This window comes from Pinus tabuliformis, chromosome 5_2 (genome assembly GCF_031772625.1).
Source record: "Pinus tabuliformis cultivar Carrire ecotype Pingquan chromosome 5_2, CPIR1, whole genome shotgun sequence".
In the NCBI taxonomy this organism is placed as follows: Eukaryota; Viridiplantae; Streptophyta; class Pinopsida; order Pinales; family Pinaceae; genus Pinus; species Pinus tabuliformis.
Window position 1 is genome coordinate 22343298 of NC_142306.1, and position 20520 is coordinate 22363817.

General features: G+C 42.2%; 3 pseudogenes; all 3 read right to left on the reverse strand.

Annotated features, from left to right (window-relative positions):
* Positions 1-226: 226 nt before the first annotated feature.
* LOC149157394 (25S ribosomal RNA) lies at positions 227-11467 on the reverse strand (annotated as a pseudogene).
* A 247-nt stretch (positions 11468-11714) lies between these two features.
* LOC149157395 (5.8S ribosomal RNA) lies at positions 11715-11868 on the reverse strand (annotated as a pseudogene).
* Positions 11869-14469: 2601 nt separating this feature from the next.
* On the reverse strand, positions 14470-16282 carry LOC149157396 (18S ribosomal RNA; annotated as a pseudogene).
* Between the last annotated feature and the right edge of the window lie 4238 nt (positions 16283-20520).

Below are 20520 nucleotides of genomic sequence, written 5' to 3' on the forward strand. Positions count from 1 at the left end.
AACCCCAAATTTTGTACGCTGGGGCACGACATGGAAACCCCAAAATTTTGGGTGCCAGAGTGCGACATGGAAACCCAATTTTCCAGGGCCTCGGCGCCTTTTTCGTCGCAGCGTGGAAACCCCAAATTTCTCACGCGCAAGCAATAAACAATTGTCATCCGGAGGAAGAGGCAAAGGGACGAGAGTAGGAGGGTTGTTCGAATTTGTTTGTGACAAGAGCGAAGCTATGAATCGAGGTGACCAAGGGTTGAATCTTAGTGGATCATGGCAGCAAGGCCAATCTGCCACTTACAATACCCCGTCACGTATTTAAGTCGTCTGCAAAGGATTCTTCTCAATGACCGTTTGGAATTGAACTTCAAAGCTGCCCCGACCAAGATGCCCCATGGTAGCAGTTTGAAGATGACATGGGCCCCTGGGGGAGACAAAGCGACATCCCTACTACGGGTTGAGATACAGTCGAAGAGTGACATGCACCGCTTCTATGGTGGATTTTGATTTAGAGGCATTCAGTAATAATTCGACACACAGTAGCTTCGCGCCACTGGCTTTTCAACCAAGTGCGATGACCAATTGTGTGAATCAATGGTTCCTGTCGTACTAAGTTGAATTACTATTGCAGTGCGGTTCATCAGTAGGGTAAAACTAACCTGTCTCATGAGGGTCTAAACCCAGCTCACGTTCCCTATTGGTGGGTGAACAATCCAACAATTGGGAATTCTACTTCACAATGATAGGAAGAGTCGACATCGAAGGATCAAAAAGCAATGTCGCTATGAAAACTTGGCTACCACAAGCCAGTTATCCTTGTGGTAAATTTTCTGACACCTCTAGCTTCAAATTCCAAAAATCTAAAGGATCGATAAGCCACACTTTCATGGTTTGTATTCGTACTAAAAATCAAAATAAAATGAGATTTTCCCTTTTGTTCCACACAATATTTCTTTTCTCGTTGAGCTCATCTTAGGACACCTGCTTTATCTTTTAACAGATGTTCCACCCCAACCAAAATCCCCCCTGACAATGTCTTCTGCCTGGATCGACCTGCCGAAAAGTGCCTTAAGGCCAAAAATAGGAGCAGTGCCCTGTCTTTGCCCCACGAAATAAGTAAAATAACGTTAAAAGTAGTGGTATTTCACTTGCACTGAAAATGGCTCCCACTTATTCTGCACCTCTCAAGTCATTTCACAAAGTCAAACTAGAGTCAAGCTCAACAAGGTCTTCTTTCCCCATTGATTCTTCCAAGCCTATTCCATTGGCTATGATTTCACTAGATAGTATATAGGGATAGTGGGAATCTCATTAATCCATTCATGCACATCACTAATTAGATGACGAGGCATTTGGCTACCTTAAGAGAGTCATAGTTACTACTGCCATTTACCCGTGCTTGGTTGAATTTCTTCACCTTGACATTTAGAGCACTGGGCAGAAATCACATTGCGTCAACATCTGCAGGGACCATCACAATGCCTTGTTTTAATTAAACAGTCGGATTCCCCTTGTCCTTACTAGTTCTAAGCCGATTATTCAATGCCTAGGGAAAAGCCCCCGGCAGGGGGCATTCTACACCCATAGACCAATCGAAACACGACTGCCCACCCTCGCTATGAGAGAAGCTTGGGCAGACTACCAATAGCTCACGAGTTGAGGGCACAGACCCCTAGGCCCAACCCTCAGAGCCAATTCTTTTCCCAAAGTTATGGATCCGTTTTGTTGACTTCCCTTTCCTACACTGTCCTATTGACCAGAGGTTGTTCACCTTGTAGGCCTGATGTGGTTATGAGTACGACCGGGCATGAACGGTACTCAGTCCTCCAAATTTTCAAGGGCTGCTGAGGGTGCACCAGACACTACAAGACGTGTGGTGCTCTTCTAACTGTTGGACCCTATCTCCGGGTGAACCGATTCTATGGTGGGTAAGCTGTTAAAAAGAAAAGATAACTCTTCCTGGGGCCCCTGACGATGTATATGGATTTTCTAATGTTGATGCCCATCGCCATGTCCCAGTTTAGGAATATTAACCCGATTCCCTTTCGATGCTCATGTAGAGTGCACCCTTGATACATGGCTTCCCCATCTCTTAGGATCGACTAACCCATGTCCAAGTGTTGTTCACATGGAACCTTTCCCCACTTTAGTCTTCAAAGTTCTCATTTGAATATTTCCTACTACCACCAAGATCTGCACCAGGGGTCAATCCACCCAAGCTCACGCTGGAGGTTTCTCAATGACCCCCACATCCTCCTACTCATCCGAGCTAGGAAATTTCTCCGATAATCGAGTATAGGTTGTGCACTTCAGCGCCATCCATTTTTGGGGCTAGTTGATTCAGCAGGTGAGTTGTTACACACTCTTTAATGGATTTGACTACCATGACCACTGTCCTACTGCCTTAATCAACCAACACCCTTTGTGGGATCTAGGTTAGCACGCATTTCTACACCGTAACTCAACTTTCGGTTCATCCCACATCGCCAACTCTACTTACCAAAAATGGCCCACTTGGAGCTCTTGATTCCATGGCGTGGCTCAATGGAGTAGCCGCACCCTCTTACCTATTTATGTTTTGAGAATAGGTTGAGGGCATTACACCCCCGATTCCTTTAATCATTTGCTTTACCCGATAAAAATCACGCATGAGCTCTAACTATCCTGAGGGAAACTTCGAAGGAAACCAGCTACTAGATGGTTCGATTAGCCTTTTTCCCCTATACCCAAGTCAGACGAATGATTTACACGTTAGTATCGATACAAGCCTCCACTAGAGTTTCCTCTAGCTTCGCCCTACTCAGGCATAGTTCACTATATTTCGGGTCCCAACAGGTGTGCTCGCACTCAAACCCTTCGCATAAGCCCAAGGTCGGTCAACAATGAACCCCCCCAAAGAGGGGATCTCTCCTGTCAGCTTCCTTATGCCTCGTAGGTTTTTAAAGCCACCGACTCGCACATATGTTAGACTCCTTGGTATGTGTTATAGGGAAAAGTGTCTATACAGAACTGCTTATCCCACTAAGGTGTGGTAGCTACCTTAGAAACAAACAAAGTAAAGCTACTTTCATTTTTCCTTTATGAAAGATAGATGAGAGAAAAATAGAGGAGACCAACATCTGTCTTGCGCTTGGCTCCTAGTTCGATTCCTCTCTCTTTTGATAGTCTTTTGCCACTTGCTTCCTTGTGCACCCAGCTTCACAGAGAACCTGCAGACTCAAAGTAGCATAACACTATACAAGAACATGGATCTATTATCATAAACAATCTAGGATCAGATGTAAATTGACCATACAAATGCATAAAACATAAATGACACAAGAGTATGGAGGAAAACTTGAATAGCTTTTATTGATAATCAAGAAAGAGCCAAGGGAGTTACAACTAGTTGTTTGACCCAGCATCATCCTCTCAGCAAGTAAGCCCTTCTTCACCTCATACAAAGCTTAGATCACCCAACACTATGATGTTGTCTCAAGAAACCAACAGCAATTCCTTACAAGATGTAAAGTTCTAGCCTCTGGATCTCTGGGATGAGGGATCCATATATAGATATCTATAAGGGAGATGAGTCAGCTTGTGATTTGATTATTGTCTTACCTCTAATAGTTCTTGCTTCCACTTGGATATTGATGATCTCTTACTCATCCTTGGTCGAATTTAGAGAGGCAAGTGTCACAGGAGAAGTTTCTGGTAGATTGCATGCCTCTCCACCTCGCGGAATGACACTGCCATTTGTCACTTCTCGCCCATCGCACCCCATAGAAGGGATTTTTGAAATGCAATGCACCCACAGAGTGTACTTAGGTGAGATGCAACGCACTTTGCCTATGGAGCAGGTGAAATGATCCTGTTTTGACCAGTTCTGAGTGGTTTTTCATGGAGAACTTCTCAGAGAAGCTATTTTCAGTTGACCTTGTTCCTTTAGGGGTTAGAACAACACTTTTAGGGACTTAGGAGCCCTTGATTTATGGACATTTTATGCTTGGGGTTGCAGTGCCCAAAAATGTCTATAACAGTTGCCCCCTAAAGCTTGAGGTCGTTAATCTTTTTGATGTCGAGTGAAATGCTTTATTATGAGGATCCAAAGTTCTTTCAAGCTAGGAGGAGACATGTAATAAGATACAATACAATACATTATCTTCATAATTTCTCCATGATCTAGCTGAGGCGAGCATTCCCATGCTCAGATTTATAAATTCATTTTCATGTACATAGGATAGACAATCGTCTGAGTGTAGACTGATGATTCTGGTAGAGCCATCATCCCTTTGATTGGATGATTATCTGTGCAGCAACGATGTACATTTGATGTATTTATTTCCTTGAATATATATCGCAGCCCAGATGGATGAAACTAGATCCGGGGTCTTCAATCTCATTCGATATTCACTCAAAGTACAAGTCTATCCATGTGAGAGATGTTCTGGAGTCGAACATGGAAAGACATTGCCTGATTACCAGCCAATGATGTAAGCTGTTAACAGGCGCGAGAGGAATCACTGATAATGATAATGACCCTCAAGGTACTGCAGTACAATTCACGTGGTGTGAATAAAGGACTCGGCGTCGAACACCATGCAAAATCTTTCGGTCGAAGGTCATTGATGTAAACCTGTCATCGGAAGTGAGAAACTTGCCATTGAGGCATGCAAGCTTCAAAGTACTGAAGGGGGTGTTCCTAGATCGACTTCTTGGATAATGAGCTGATGTCGACAAGAAGCGATCCATCATAGGAGGGCCTTAATGAATCCCACATCAATGACATGGAATGGAGCAAATGATTTTAATGGAGGTAAAAATGATCTGGTGATATAAGGTTCAGGGTGGCGGTCATGAAAGAATGGAGCGTAAATGTATTATAGTGGGTGAGACACAGGTGAATTCTCTGAATGACTTCTCTTGAACATATCAGTGACACTGACGTGATGGATTGGTAGCATTAACCCCAAATGTGGATGGTGTGATGGGACCATGGCGATGTGATTGGTGAATGAAACAACCCAACCCGACTTGGATGCGGAGTGAAAGTGTCATGTTCAAGAGCGACTTGCTACCAACAAAGTTTCTTCAAGTTTTCTTCCCAATTTTTCCCCAGTCATTGCTGACCAGTACCTCTTTATTTTTTTCAAGCTTGAGGAGGATAACATATGCTTGTTCTATAATTTTCCCTTCAGGCAAACCCATTGCTATGTTTTAACGAGCCTAGTGATAGTGAAACTCGTTCTTGTCTACTATGGACAAGTTTGTCGCTATTAGGTTTTAACGAGTTTAACGACAAAGATAACTCGGTCCTTTTCAATTTTAGAGAGTCTGAAAAGGGAGGTAAAGGAAACTCCAAAATTCCTTTTTCATCATCTAATCCCTTAAGTCCGAAAAAGTATAAAAAAATATAGAAGGGATGAATTTTCGATACTTTTAACGAGCCGAACAAAACAAGCGCTCGATCTTTTTGTGTAATAATCCCTTAGGTCCAAAAAGATTAAAATCTAAAGGAGGGATAGCACTTCCGGTCCCTTTAACGAGCTGGAGAGGCCAATGGCTCGGCAATCTTTTCATATTTTACGAGTCAGTTGAAAAGAGCTTAAAGGAGACTCGTCTTTTGAGGAACAAGTGATAAAATTGGGTAGCAGCTGATTCCAGGTAAGGTTTGGAATTTTGCAATCATGGCAGTGTTACAAGGATGGCTAGTGGGATCACTCTTCACAGCTGTTCCTCAAAAGGGGTAAACAATCAAGTGGAGGTGAATGATCGGCCAATACAGAGTGGAGGTGATGATGAGAACACGACCAAGGCTTTAAAGGCTGAAGTACTACATTCACGATGGTTATTTACCGAGAAATAGTTCATTTTTTAATGAGCTTAAACGTGGGGAGAAACATTTGCTCATGACTTATGTTTATTTTTTAACGAGCTTGAACTATGTGCTAAAACTGCTCGATTAATCCAGTCGTATAATAAGAATGTCTCATATATGAAAATGGCAATTTTTAGAGTTTTGCCCCACATCCTTTCTTTATGCAAGTTAGGAAACGACCAATCCTACGAGTTTAAAGGGTTAGAGGACCTACAAATTTAAAAAATAAATAGTCGCTCTTCGCTTGCATGCCAAAAGGTTTGCATGCCCCCAGGTATAAAATAAAGCTTCAAGGTCACCTTTTGTTCTACCGACAAAAAATTTGTTTTATCAGGAAAGGTATACCTCTTTCAGGTTACCAAAGATTGTTCTATTCACAGCGCAAACAAAACACTTCTTCGGCGATGTCTACCGAAATAGACAAAGGTGAGACAATCTACTCACATACCTTTGATGAGGGAATCTTATTCCAGTCTAACCCCCTTTTCCAATCACGGACGGGAGTATAAACTAGTCATATATCTCTCATGGAAACCTACCCTATACCCGAAGTTTTCCTACTGAAGCAGACCAGGGTGCATGCCCCCTGGGTTTCAGTCATGTCCCCCAAATCACTGGCACTCATCAGGTGGACGGACTGGGGATTGATGAGACATTCCTTGTGTGAAAAGGCCATTCAGGGATGGTATATGACTATTTGCTCTGTGTGATCCGAGAAATGAATGTTGGTCTATGAGCTTGACCACTCTTCCTTCGTGCGGAAAACACATTACTCTAAAGAGTGATGAGACAGTGGCTCCCATGCAATAAATAGAGTCTCGTCCAAGGAGTAGATTATAATCCAAAGTTCCTTCGACCACCATTACATTCATGTGAATAGGTTTCCCTCTCAATGTTATGGGCACATTGGGAAGGATCCCTAACGGTCGACTAGTTCCTTTGTCAAAGCCTATTAGATTTCTCATCTCAGGCAAAAGCGATGGCGAACCAAGCGCTTTCCAAGCAGTCGAGGAAAGGATACTCACAGAAACCCCTTCATCTATGATGGTACCAGCCATAACCATTTTATATATTTGAGCAACAATTTGGAATGGTACACTAGCCGGTAAGTGGGGTTTGCCTAGTTGATTCCAGTCGAAGGAAACAACTAGGTTGCTTGGAGGTGGGACCGAATAGATGATCGGGTACGACTCTAACGAACTTCCTTCCTACGGTAAAGGAATGGGTAAATTGCCCCCATGTTCATCGGAGTCTGTGCTTACGAAAAGAATTTGGACCGTGTCATCCTTATTCTCTTGTGTGACTGTATCATCTGAAGATGGAACCTCTGAAGGCAAGACAGGGTCAATTGCCACCTCGACCTTTTGACTTTCGTCTGGTATGGGTTCAGATGGTTTGTCTTCAATGATAGACACTTCGACCGACCACCTGGGCGGGTCAGCTGGATTTTCAACTAGTGACGGACTCGGTAAGAGTTTTTTACATCCAGGAGGAAGTCATAATGGTGAAACCAGACGATCGTCCAAAACTCTTTTAGCCTTGTCTACGAAGGGACAACGGTGGACGGCATGATCACCTTCGCACAGTTTACAAGGAAATCTATATTTTCCTTTTTGTGCTGGGGCTTCACTTTCACTAGTCGACGGTGTGTTTTCAACATGATCATTAGAGGTTGACGACACCGAGTTGTGAAAACGAGGAGACCATTCCCTTAAGATCCGAGGGATGCAGGGACAATCTCTATGATAGTGGTCTTCTTTGCAAATGACACACGACGATTTAGGCCTGGTCAGTGCAGTGTGTGGATTTTCGCTAGACGATGCTTGGTTGCCCCCTTTCGCTTTTGGCTCCTTCTTCTTCTTCTTTTCCTTCTTCTTCTCAGATACTTGATTTTTGGCTTTACCAGCCCCATCAAGCGAAGAAGAAGGAGGAGAGGAAGAATTGGAGGATGTAGAGGGTTGGGGGGTAACTCTGTATTCGTCTAGTTGCTGACTCGATTGTTCAGGAATTGCAGTGTTCTGAACGACAGAGTTTGAGAAGAGCCATACGAGCAAGCCGATTGTCAGACTTGGAAGCGACAATGTGGCCATATGGGGTGCACCAACATCTCCCGAAGAGGAGAAGGGACTAGGATTTCCTCCAAGGGGAATTCCTTGGTTGGTGGATTCCATTTTCTCAACCTAAGATCAACGTAGGAAAGCGTGACGATTATTCCATTTAAAATAAATTTTAGATGCTTTGACACAACTTGTTTTTTCAATTTTTAAGAGTCGAGAAAAAACAAAAGATGACTCTAGTTGCCTTCGATTTTTAATGAGCCTGAAGTGACAAGTGCTCAGATGGACTTTTTCCATTAAGGAGTCTAAAAAGGAACGAAAGGGACTGCTCTGGAAATCAAGGTAGAGGGATTACCAAACCAATCGCAAAACTGCAGAATACTTTTTACGGTACGGCAGTCAATCTTCCCAAATGTTGTGTTCAATGCATTGTGATCGATAGGGCGGCAGACACGGCTTCCTATGGATAAAGGATTACGCCTATTGTGGTCTCCCAAAATATACTCAATGGTACATGGGAGCATAAGTCTGTACTGGCACTTATCGTCTCAAAGTGGAGGAATCACCCAACCATCAGTGAGAACAACAGTTACCAGGCTTTACGACGACGGAATACGTCTCTAGCCTAGACTTCTAGATGTTGTGTGTTAGGTTCCAAAGCGTTGTTATATTCATTAAATTTATTTTATAGTTGATCTTACTTAAGAAATTTGTCTTTCAGGTTCACTGCATGATGTAGATGTACAATTCCTAAAATACAATCTAATATGATAAACAGTCTTTTATCTTCTTTGTGCAATGAAAATCCTAGCTACTAAGGAAAGAGAGATAGTATTCTTTCACAAAGAGCAAAGAGCACACACTATATGCACTGTCCTAAATCAAACCAATCAAACAGTCTAAATGCAAATGCACATGCATGTATTTGTTTTCGGCTTTCTTAATATGTGAATGATAAAAAGAAAGCTAATGCGCAAATTTGAATTACTTTTCAAGCGACAATTACTAACAAGTTTCTTTCAAAATAAAAAATGAAGATAATGACAACACTTTGTGATTTGGAAATGAATACTTGTTTTCGACACTAGAAAAACTACAAATCCAGATCAAATACAACAGTAACAGGGTAATCGACTATCAAGAGCAATTAGACTCTCTTCTATCACTGAAAACGACACTCGCGACACTTTCAGATCAAGAGACGACAATACAATTATGTTACTTTTTTGCAAATGAGAACTGAAAATGACTCAACAAATACACAAAAACATTTACAGTTCTTTGCACAATGGAGGTGGAATAAAAGCAAGGAAAAGGGTTTCAAACAGAGGTATACTGATTACAAGCAGCAAAACTCATGAATAGAACTGAAAAGAATGAATCACAGAAACGAAAACTGAGGAACAATTCCTAGTCTGATCAGCGCACCTGTAACACAGTGAACTTGGAATGCAGCGCACCTACTACACTCGGGAAGTGCACTAAATTTCAGATTCACATAACAGAGCTTGCGTTGGGCTAGATATGAGACTTTGCTTCAGTTCCGGGTCACAGTTTGTAGTTCAGTTTAGGGATTTTGGCCGAGCAAGTGGCAATCAGTAAATCAACAACAGGTGTAGATCTAAGGAGGTTAAGAGAGCTACCACAAGGGAAATTAGAGAGTTTGTAAATCAGTTGTTTAATTCATAAAAAAAACCCGGAGATTGAGTGAAGCAGCATTTATCTACTTTGCATTTGCATAGCAAATGCAGTTCGAAAGCTACCTGGCTCGACTTCAGGCTCTGTCTGTAAGTTTATAAAATAAACAACAAGGCAGATAAACAAAAAACCTAGTCGCTCCCCAGTGGAATCGCCATTTTGTTACAGGGAAAAGTGTCTATACAGAACCGCTTATCCCACTAAGGTGTGGTAGCTACCTTAGAAACAAACAAAGTAAAGCTACTTTCGTTTTTCCTTTATGAAAGATAGATGAGTGAAAAATAGAGGAGACCAACCTCTATCTTGCACTTGGCTCCTAGTTCGATTCCTCTCTCTTCTGATAGTCTTTTGCCACTTGCTTCCTTGTGCACCCAGCTTCACAGAGTACCTGCAGACTCAAAGTAGCATAACACTATACAAGAACATGGATCTATTATCATAAACAATCTAGGATCAGATGTAAATTGACCATACAAATGCATAAAACATAAATGACACAAGAGTATGGAGGAAAACTTGAATAGCTTTTATTGATAATCAAGAAAGAGCGAAGGGAGTTACAACTAGTTGCTTTGACCCAGCATCATCTTCTCAGTAAGTAAGCCCTTCTTCACCTCATACAAAGCTTAGATCACCCAACACTATGATGTTGTCTCAAGAAACCAACAACAATTCTTTACAAGATCCAAAATTCCAGCCTCTGGATCTCTGGGATGAGGGATCCATATATAGATATCTATAAGGGAGATGAGCCAGCTTGTGATTTGATTAGTGTCTTCCCTCTGATAGTTCTTGCTTCCACTTGGAGATTGATGATCTCTTACTCATCCTTGGTCAAATTCAGAGAGGCAAGTGTCACAGGAGAAGTTTCTGGAAGATTCCATGCCTCTCCACCTCGCGGAATGACACTGCCATTTGTCACTTCTCGCCCATCGCACCACATAGAAGGGCTTTTTGAAATGCGACGCACCCACAGAGTGTACTTAGGTGAGATGCAATGCACTTTGCCTATGAAGTAGGTGAAATGATCATGTTTTGACCAGTTCTGAGTGGTTTTTCATGGAGAACTTCTGGGGGAAGCTGTAATCAGTTGACCTTGTTCCCTTAGGGGTTAGAACAACACTTTTAGGGACTTAGGAGCCCTTTATTTATGGACATTTTATGCTTGGGGTTGCAGTGCCCAAAAATGTCTATAACAGTATGTGTTTCAAGATATGTCAAATGGAAAGCCCTCCAACTAACATCATGAGCACGCAGGTGCACATGACCTGCCACAAGGGCGCACACCTTGTTCCTCGACCACCACAATGGCAAACCGACAAGTATTAATCCACCCTCACTTGTGATGATGCAGTAACTCATGTTGGTTTGCACCTCAAGTCGAGTGGCGGACCAGCCTGAGCCATTCCACATCTGACCGAGACACATCGACATCCTCCATCCACTTCCCTCCTAGCAATTTCAAGCACTCTTTAACTCTCTTTTCAAAGTCCTTTTCATCTTTCCCTCACAATACTTGTTCACTATCAGTCTCTCACCCATATTTAGCCTTGGACACAATTTACCACCCAATTAGGGCTGCATTCCCAAATAACCCGACTCGCCGACAATGCCTCATGATGTGGCAGGGTCCCGGCCTAGTGGGGCTATCACCCTCTCAAATGCCCCCTTCCAAGGGACTTGGCCCAGGTCTTCCGCTGAGGACACTTCTACAGACTACAATTCAGGTGATGTTGTTGCCCGATTTTCATGCTAGGCTCTTTCAGGTTCGCTCGCTGCTACTAGGGTAATCCTTGTATGTTTCTTTTTCTCTGCTTGATTATATGCTTAAACTCAGCGAGTGTTCTTTCCTGAGCTAAGGTCACAAAGTTGGAGCTAAATATGCCCTACCCGATGGTAGTACAATAGAGAGTAAAGCAAGTTCGAGCGATTCCACACATAGCTCGCATCAGCTAATGCCAACTGCCCATCCAAGGCGACAAGATCACCGCTCTCCGATGCACGCCACGAAACATAACTTGATGTATTTCAGCCAACCACACCATGTTGGGCATGCATGACCAGCACTTCTTCTCCCTAAAATATTGCAGGGAGTGCATTTGAATGGGATGCGATGCCCAGATAGACATGTGCTCGACCAAGGCCTCGGGCACAAATTGCATTCAAAAACTCGATGATTCACGGGATTCTACAATTCACACTAAGTATTGCAATTCTCTACATTCTTCATCGTAACAAGAGTAGAGATATCTTTTTCCAAGAGTCGTTTCCACGTATTACCTAGAAATCTACCACAACACTGAATAGGGGCACCCCCCACAACAAATGTAAGGCTAAGGGCCAAAAGGAGGAAAGGAAGAAAAATGCATGAAAGAAAGAAAAACAAAGGTGTCTACCCCCCTCACAGGAGGAGGCTCAAACATACAACAATCTCCCTGAGCCCCACGCCCTTGCAAAAAGGGGGGAAATGCATGGAACAACAATTGAGAAGGACTAGGGTGGCCACCTCGGGAGCTTGCATTGCTTTTAATCCTTCCCGAACACTAGTCCCCAGCAATTCCCCCTTTTCTCTGTAAAGTTAGGGACTGAAAGGAAGAAGGGAAGAAAACAAGGTGAAAGAAATAGAGATAAAATGTGGCTTCACAAAAAGGGGGGAATTGAAGAGGATGACAATCAAGAAGGACTAGGGTGGAAACCCAGGGAGCTCACACTGCATTTCGTCCTTCCCAAACACCAATCCACAACAATCCCACCTTTTCTTCGTAAAGCTAGGGGCCATAAGGAAGAAGGGAATAAAACAACATGAAAGATAGGGATATCAACCATGGCTACCGACTCACAAGGGGAGGCTTCAAACAAAGAACAAGCTTCCCCAACCCCATGCCTTGAAAAAAAGGGTGGAACTATAGGGGACAAAGATCGAGAAGGACTAGGGTGGCCACCCTGGGAACTCACATTGCGATTCGTCCTTCCCGAACACCAATCCACAACAATCCCACCTTTTCTCCATAAAGCTAAGGGCCAAAAGGAAGAAGGCAAGAAAACAACATGAAAGAAAGAGGGATATCAAATGTGCCTACCAGCTCACAAGGGGAGGCTCAAATAGAGAACAAGCTTCCCCAACCTCGTGCCTTCGCAGAAAAGGGGGGACTACAGGGGATGATGATCGAGAAGGACTAAGGTGGCCACCCTCAAAACTTGCACTGCTTTTCATCCTTCCTGAACACCAATCCACAACAATACCACCTTTTCTTCATAAAGCTAGGGGCCAAAATCAAGAGGGGGAGAAAACAACATGAAAGCAAGAGATATCAAACATGGCTACCGGCTCACAAGGGGAGGCTCAAATAGAGAACAAGCTTCCCAAACCCCGTGCCTTCACAAAAAGTGGGGAACTGCAAGTGACAGTGATTGAGAAGGACTAGGGTGGCTACCTTAGGAACTCGCATTGCTTTTCGTCCTTCCCAAACACCAATCCACAACAATCCCACCTCTTCTCCATAAAGCTAGGGGCAAAAGAAAGAAGGGAAGAAAACAACACCAAAAAAACAAAGATCCCAAGAAAAGAGAGAATCTCAACAGCACGCTGAGTAGATGTCCGCTAACCAAAAAGAAATCAAACAAGGCACCCAATCAAAAAGCATCCAACCTCTTCACACTCTCCCACATACATTACGACACTGCACCCTTTCTAGCTTACAACATAACAAACAACAATCAAACAACCAAGCAAATAAATCACAACCTAAACTTGACCACTAGAAAAGACAAGGGCCGTGATGAGACTAGTGTCTGGAGCACGTTACTGAGAGGTAAACAACTCCCCAACCTGGCACAAGGCTTCAAGCGACAAATAGACTACTAATAATAAACCCACCCTGCTATTGCACCCCTTCGTGTACAAAACACCCAACAACCTTTCCAGCGAGAAAGTCAACGGGGGTTAAGAATCAAAATCCAAAGAGGAGTTGTCATGGGTTGACACTCAATGCTGGAGAAAGCCACGGGCCACAAATACATCGATGGTGCAAGGCCACAAAATAGAGGGATGTCCACAAAGCGCACACCACAAAACAAAGAAATGACCAAGTCCCACAAAAAACCCACAATCCAAAGGGAGGAACAAAGACACAACCTGCTACTTCCTTTTTCCTTAAAAGGGGAGTGGCTCATGAGAGGATGAGGAATTCCTTTGACGAAAAAGGCACATGATAAGATTTCCACCCTCATGCCCATTGGCGAGAAAAATTGTGATCTCAATGGAGCTCATACCGAGGGAGGGGTTTTTCATTACCTGGACACCCAACCCTTCCACGAGGGCATATCGAGGAACGGTCGGGAGGACTAGGGTGGCCAGCCCAACAGAAGGTTTGAGCTACCAGGTGTGTGTGCAACCACTCCCTCAACCCAACCACCAGGAAAAAATCTCACCCAAGTAACACATCAACCACTTCCACCTTTTCAAGAGAACCAACTATGGAAGCCCGCACCCTTGGCCCATGCCTTCCAACGAACAAAAGACCGAGCACCACCACTACGAATGAGTCTAAATTTATCCATCATATTTCCCAAGCACCTTAACTACAACAACCATGCTCTTCTGAATAGATTTTCAGAAGGGCTCCCAACAAACAAGCTTCCAAACCCCCTACAGAAACACATTGGGGGAGAGAAAAACAAAGGATGGGTGGGACAAGCACAAGAATGGCTTGCAAGCACACACACGAAAAAATAAGCGTTACCTCAAGACAAGCAACCAACAATGTTCTTGCCAAACACCAAACCCTCCCCTAGATACACACCACACTGTCCCACATTGCAATCGAAACCCAACCAACAAAAACCAAAAAAGAAAACCCTTGCTATCAATGCTCCTACCTCAGGTTCACCTACAGTAACCTTGTTACGACTTCTCATTCCTCTAAATGTTAACTTTCAATGAACTTCTCATGACGTCGATGATGGTGAACCACCATCATCGACGCAATCTGAACACTTCACAAAATCATTCAATCAGTAGGAGTGATGGGCAGTGTGTACAAAGGGCAGGGACTTAGCCAACACGAGTTGATGACACTCGCTTACTAGGAATTCCTCATTGAAGACCAATAGTTGCAATGGTCTATCCCCATCACTATGCAATTTGAGAAGTTTCCCGATCCTCTCGAACTAAGAAGAAAAACTCATTGGCTACATCAGTGTAGCGCATGTGCAGCCCATAACATCTAAGGGCATCACAAACCTATTATTGCCTCAAACTTCCATGGCCTAAACGGCCATAGTCCCTCTAAGAAGCTGGCTATGAAGGGGAACCTCTGCATAGCTAGTGAGCAGACTGAGGTCTCGTTTGTTATCAGAATTAATTAAATAAATCACTCCACCAACTAAGAATGACCATGCACCACCACCCATATAATCAAGAAAGAGCTCTTAATCTATCAATCCTTACTATATCTAGACTTGGTAAGTTTCCCCGTTTTGAGTCAAATTAAGCCGCAGGCTCCACCCCTGGTGGTGCCCTTCCATCAATTCCTTTAAGTTTTAGCCTTGAGAGCATACTCCCCTCGGAACTCAAACACTCTGATTTCTCACAAGGTGCTGGCGGAGTCCTTAGAGCAACATCAGTTGATCCCTGGTCAACATCATTTCTGGTTGAGACTAGGATAGTATCTGATCGTCTTCGAGCCCCCAACTTTCGTTCTTGATTAATGAAAACATCCTGGGAAAATTCTTTTGTAGAGGTCCATATTTCACAAATCCAATAATTTCACCTCTGAAAATGAAATACGAATGCCCCCGACAGTCCCTATTAATCATTACTCCGGTCCCGAAGGCCAACACAATAGGAATAAACTCCTATCATGTTATTCCATGCTAATGTATTCAGAGCGTAAGCTTACTTTGAGCACTCTAATTTTTTCAAAGTAATAGTGCCGGAGCCGTGACCCAACCAATTAAGGCTAGAAGCACGCCGCTGACAAAAGGGACAGAAGGGCAGGTGCACACCGACTAGGCGAACCGACCTTTACGACCCAGATCCAACTACAAGATTTTTAACTGTGACAACTTAAATATATGTTATTGGAGCTGGAATTACCACGGATGCTGCCACCAGACTTTCCCTCCAATGGATCCTAGTTAAGGGATTTAGATTGTACTCATTCTAATTACTAGACTTGATGAGCCCAGTATTGTTATTTATTGTCACTACCTCCCCATGTCAGGATTGGGTAATTTGCACACCTATTGCCTTCCTTAGATGTGGTAGTTGTTTCTCAGGCTCCCTCTCCGGAATCGAACCCTAATTCTTCGTCACTCGTCACCACCATGGTAGTCCTCTATCTTACCATTGAAAGTTGATAGGGAAGAAATTTGAATGAAGCATCACCAGCACAAGGGTTGTGCGATCCGTCGAGTTATCATGATTCACTAGAGAAGTGGGCAAGCTTGCGCCGCCCTTTTATCTAAAAAATTCATCCCATCCAAAGAGTCAGGACTTGGTGCACGTAACAGCTCTAGAATTACTACGGTTATCCAAGTAGTATGGTACCATAAAAAAAAAACTATAACTGATTTAATGAGACATCCATAGTTTCACAGTCTAAATTAGTTCATACTTAGACATGCATTGCTTAATCTTTGAGACAAGTATATGACTACTGGAAAGATGAACCAAGTAGCACCCTCCCATTTCAAAGGGAATTCTGGGCACTCTCTTACCAAGAGCCAACTTGAACACCCATCAAGTCAAAGAGATATCAAAATATCATGTAAAATTTTTATGCCTTGCACCCCTTGCATTCCAAGAAGGAAGAACACGCAACATGCCAAGGACATGGCAAACAAATGGATAGACCTACCGAGCCACAATGCACCAATGTCACTTCAGAGTTTTCAACCATGCCCTAACCAACAAGAAAATGAGTGATCACTCACCCACTCCCTTAGAAATGCCTCCAAAAGCCTCCACGCCCCACACCGAGGCCACCTAGGAGTCCACCCGAATAGCAACAACGGTGGACCTAAATCTCCTGATTCCCTACAACAGCCTCGATGCAAAGGAAATAAATGGAGAATGACCAACCATGTAACCTCTATATTATAAATGAGCCCCAAGACTCCTCGCCCCACACTGAGGCCACCTAGGATTCCACCCAGATAGTAGCAACAATGGACCTCGATCTCCCGATTGCCTGCAAAATCCTCAATGTGAAGAAAAAGGAAGGAAATAAAAAGAGGATCACTGACCACAAATCCTATCATAGAGAGGCCATACAAACCTCCCTGCCCCATAGCCATGCCACCTAGGAGTCCACACAGATAGTAGCAACAGTGGACCTCAACCGAATGATCACCTATAGGAGCCTCGACACAAAGGCAAGGGAAGGAAATAATACAAGGAAAACTGAGCCTACAACCTCCCCTAGAAATGCCCCGCAACCATCCCCTCCCTACACAGAGGCCACCTAGGAGTCCACTCAGATAGCAACAACCATGGACCTCGATCGCGTGATCGCCCGTGGCAGCCTCAATGCAAAGGAAACGGAAGGAAATAAAACAAGACCAACTGAGCCCAGAACCTCTCTTAGAAATGCCCCCTGACCCTCCCCGCCACGCACTGAGGCCACGTAGGAGTCCACCCAGATAGCAGCAACGGTGGACCTTGATCACTTGACCGCCTGCGGCAACCACGATGCGAAGGTAAAGGAAGGAAATAAATGCAATTCAAGAGGTGTTGCACTAAAAATTGTCACTTTGACATTCTACTATCTGTGTGAGTTAATTACCACTCATACTTTGCTCCTCTGCAAGTCTAAAACATCAGTTCCTCATATAAAGTCTGGAAAATAAGAGAAAAGCTCTCAAATGTCTTTAAAACATTGGTTCCACACTTTCTCTTTGTATTACCTACGGTCCCACACCTAATGGTCATGTCTCCTATGCACCTGACCGCACTGTCTCTGTGTTAAAGGTGCAGACTCCTGTAAAAGTTAAAAAGGTGCGAGTATATTTTGAAAAAACTCACTTTTAGTTATTTCTAGAAGCTCCTGGAAGGAATATTGAGGTTGCAAGTTCACTCTTTTAAGGTTCATGTATCCCATACCTTAAGGAGCTAATCCCTTGATGTGAGGAGCTTATCCCTTTGAAGGAGGATTCTATCCCTCCATAGGTGGACCAGTAACCTCCTCCTTTGCACTATAAAAAGAAGCATTGAGCTGGTTACTAAGGAGTTAGAAGCTTAGTATTTTTTGAGGTAAAATTCCACTGGAACATAGTCTTCTTCAGTTGAGTTTTTATGAGGAGAGATTGCATACCTCTAAGATCTCATTTGGAAGAGTGCAAGACTTGTCAAAGTAAAGGAAATTCTTGTTTCAAACCCCATGAAGAACTTGTTCAACATCAAGGCTAAAAAGGTTGTAAAGTTATTCTACTATTCCAATTAATACAAATATATTTGTTTTTCTCAATAAGCTGTTAATTCATGGTTTATTTTATGGATTCCTTGATCACCATAATAGACATGGTTTATAATATTTGTTATGCAAGTGCTATTTAATGTTTTCTTGTTTGTGATTGCAGGTCTTCAAAGGTAACTCTTTCGAATGACTAGAGAATGATTACTACGAACAAGCACTAGATCTAAGGTAGGATCTTAACACCTTTGTAGTATTTATTTATAAATCACATATGCCTAGAGAAAGATAGATTTGTTTGTCTATTTGTTGCTAGACTATTTTCTGATACTAGGGAGATCGGTCTTCTCCATAAGATCGATTTATCCGACCAACAAATTGGTGACTCCGCTGGGGAAGGGTATTTGATTTTTGGTTTTCCTTTGTTTTGAATTGAGAAAATTGTTTTTTTTTTTTTTTTTTTTTTCTGGTTTTTGATTGATGTATATTGACTTGGGTAGCTTTCAAAATCTGGAAGTATTTTTTGTTTTTTTCGAACTTTTTTCTGGGGACTGCACTTTCTCTTTACAGATAGTGTGGACATCTCCGCATTTTCCTTTAGTAAATAGTGCAGGACCGCACATGTTGCTTCTGGAGCCTGCAGACCCTGTAATTTTTTTTTTGAAAAAATTAAGATATCTTCTTCTAGTTAAGTTTAGGTTTGATTTAGGATTCTTAGTGTCTACTCAGATCTGTATTTTTCTTGTCAAAAATCTCTTGTGGGTGAGTTCTGATATTATTTTTGTTTTGAATGATTTTCTAGAAGTTTTGCATGCTTCGAGTGGTTTTCACTTTGTCTCTATAGTGACTCAAAGTCCAGAAGCTTGAGAAACCTTAGATCACCCTGGTGTCTTTTCGTCTTCTTGATGAGTTTGACTTGGTTGTAAAATCTATCCTTTGTGAGAAATAGATTTAGTTTTCTCGTTGCAGATCTTTGAACAAACTTTGTTATAAGTTCTGAATTTCATTTTTTCAAGAGAAAACATATCTGGATGTTTTTGATTGGTTTGTTATTCTATGCAAATGAATCCTTAGTTTACTGAACAAATAAGTAAAATGTCCTCAAAGAAGAATTGAAGCTTTTATTCAATTAGATTTTAAAAAAAATTTAGATCTCAAAATTAGTTTTTGTAGTTTTGAGTGTTTTTCTAGAATTTGTAGATCTCTTTTGAAGCAAACTGTTTTTTTTGTAGTTTCGAGTTTTGAAAAGGGAAAGGGATTAATTGTGAGAATTAATTATTTGTATTGTTTTGATTTCTTATTAAAAATAGAAAAATATTTTCTTTCCATTTCCATGTTTAAAGAAAGAATTGTTTCTTAAAGAATTGCATTCTCAAACTCTTTCTTTTAGCTAGAATTTCATTGAAAGAAAAACGAATTTCTTATCATTTTAGGTGCATTTTTTTAGTGTGTTTGGAGTTGAGTCTTCACACCATCAAAGTTTCATTTCCATACCTATCGACTTAAAGAACAACCCATAAAAGGAACGCTTAATTAAAATTGATTAGTAATCTTTTCTATTTCTAGGGCTCTTATCACCAATATAGCTTAGGATAGTATCTTGGAGTAGGGAGTAATTAACTCTCCAAGATAGTTAAAAAAAAAAACTAGATACATCTTGCAGTAGGAAATAAATCCAATTGTAATTCATACATTCTGGGAAGCTTCTCTTAAAGGAGTCAATCTCGAGATCATGTCTGAACCTTTGAGACAATCAATTCTATTTCATTGGGAAACATAGAAGATTTGTGCGTATTATAAATGGTAAACCTCGGATTAACCATTGTCGAGGAGCCTAGGGTCACTTGTTGGTAAACCTCGGTTTGACCATGTTGAGGATCCTTCAAGGGGATTGAGCTTTGTTACTCTGCCCTTGCGCGTAGATCAGATTGTGGACTATCCCCCCAGTTGTATTTTTTTACTATTGGTAACCTTAGTGTCCATAAACTTAAGATTATTTCCTAAGGTGACAGTGAAGGAAAGATCTCACTGTCCTGGAGTAGACGTTGACTAGACTCACTTGGACTCTCTTGGGGTTTCTCTTCACTCAAGATGGTTTTGTGAAGAAACTTGTACCAGTCGGTTTCATTAAGCAAGTTGTCGGGGTAACTGTTCCAACCGCCCTTTCTATATTAAACTTCTACTAAGTTGGATTTCATCACCAACTAGTGTTTTTAGTACAAAAAGTTATTGTTTGTGCATTGTTTGAACTCTTAGATTTTTTAGGGGTGTGATTCAAGTATTTGTTTCTTTAGATACTTTATGTGCTTTATTGAAATTTCCTTTGTTTGCATGTGATTAATTAATATTTAACCGTGGTCGAATTAATGAGACAATCTCGTAGACTTCAGTGGAAATCTCCTGAGTATACACCAAGCCAACTTGAAGGGCTATGAGCTCTCGTATCACCTAGTGACAATAGAGTTGGATCACTAGAAGTCGGAGAGTCATCTTTAATTGTTCA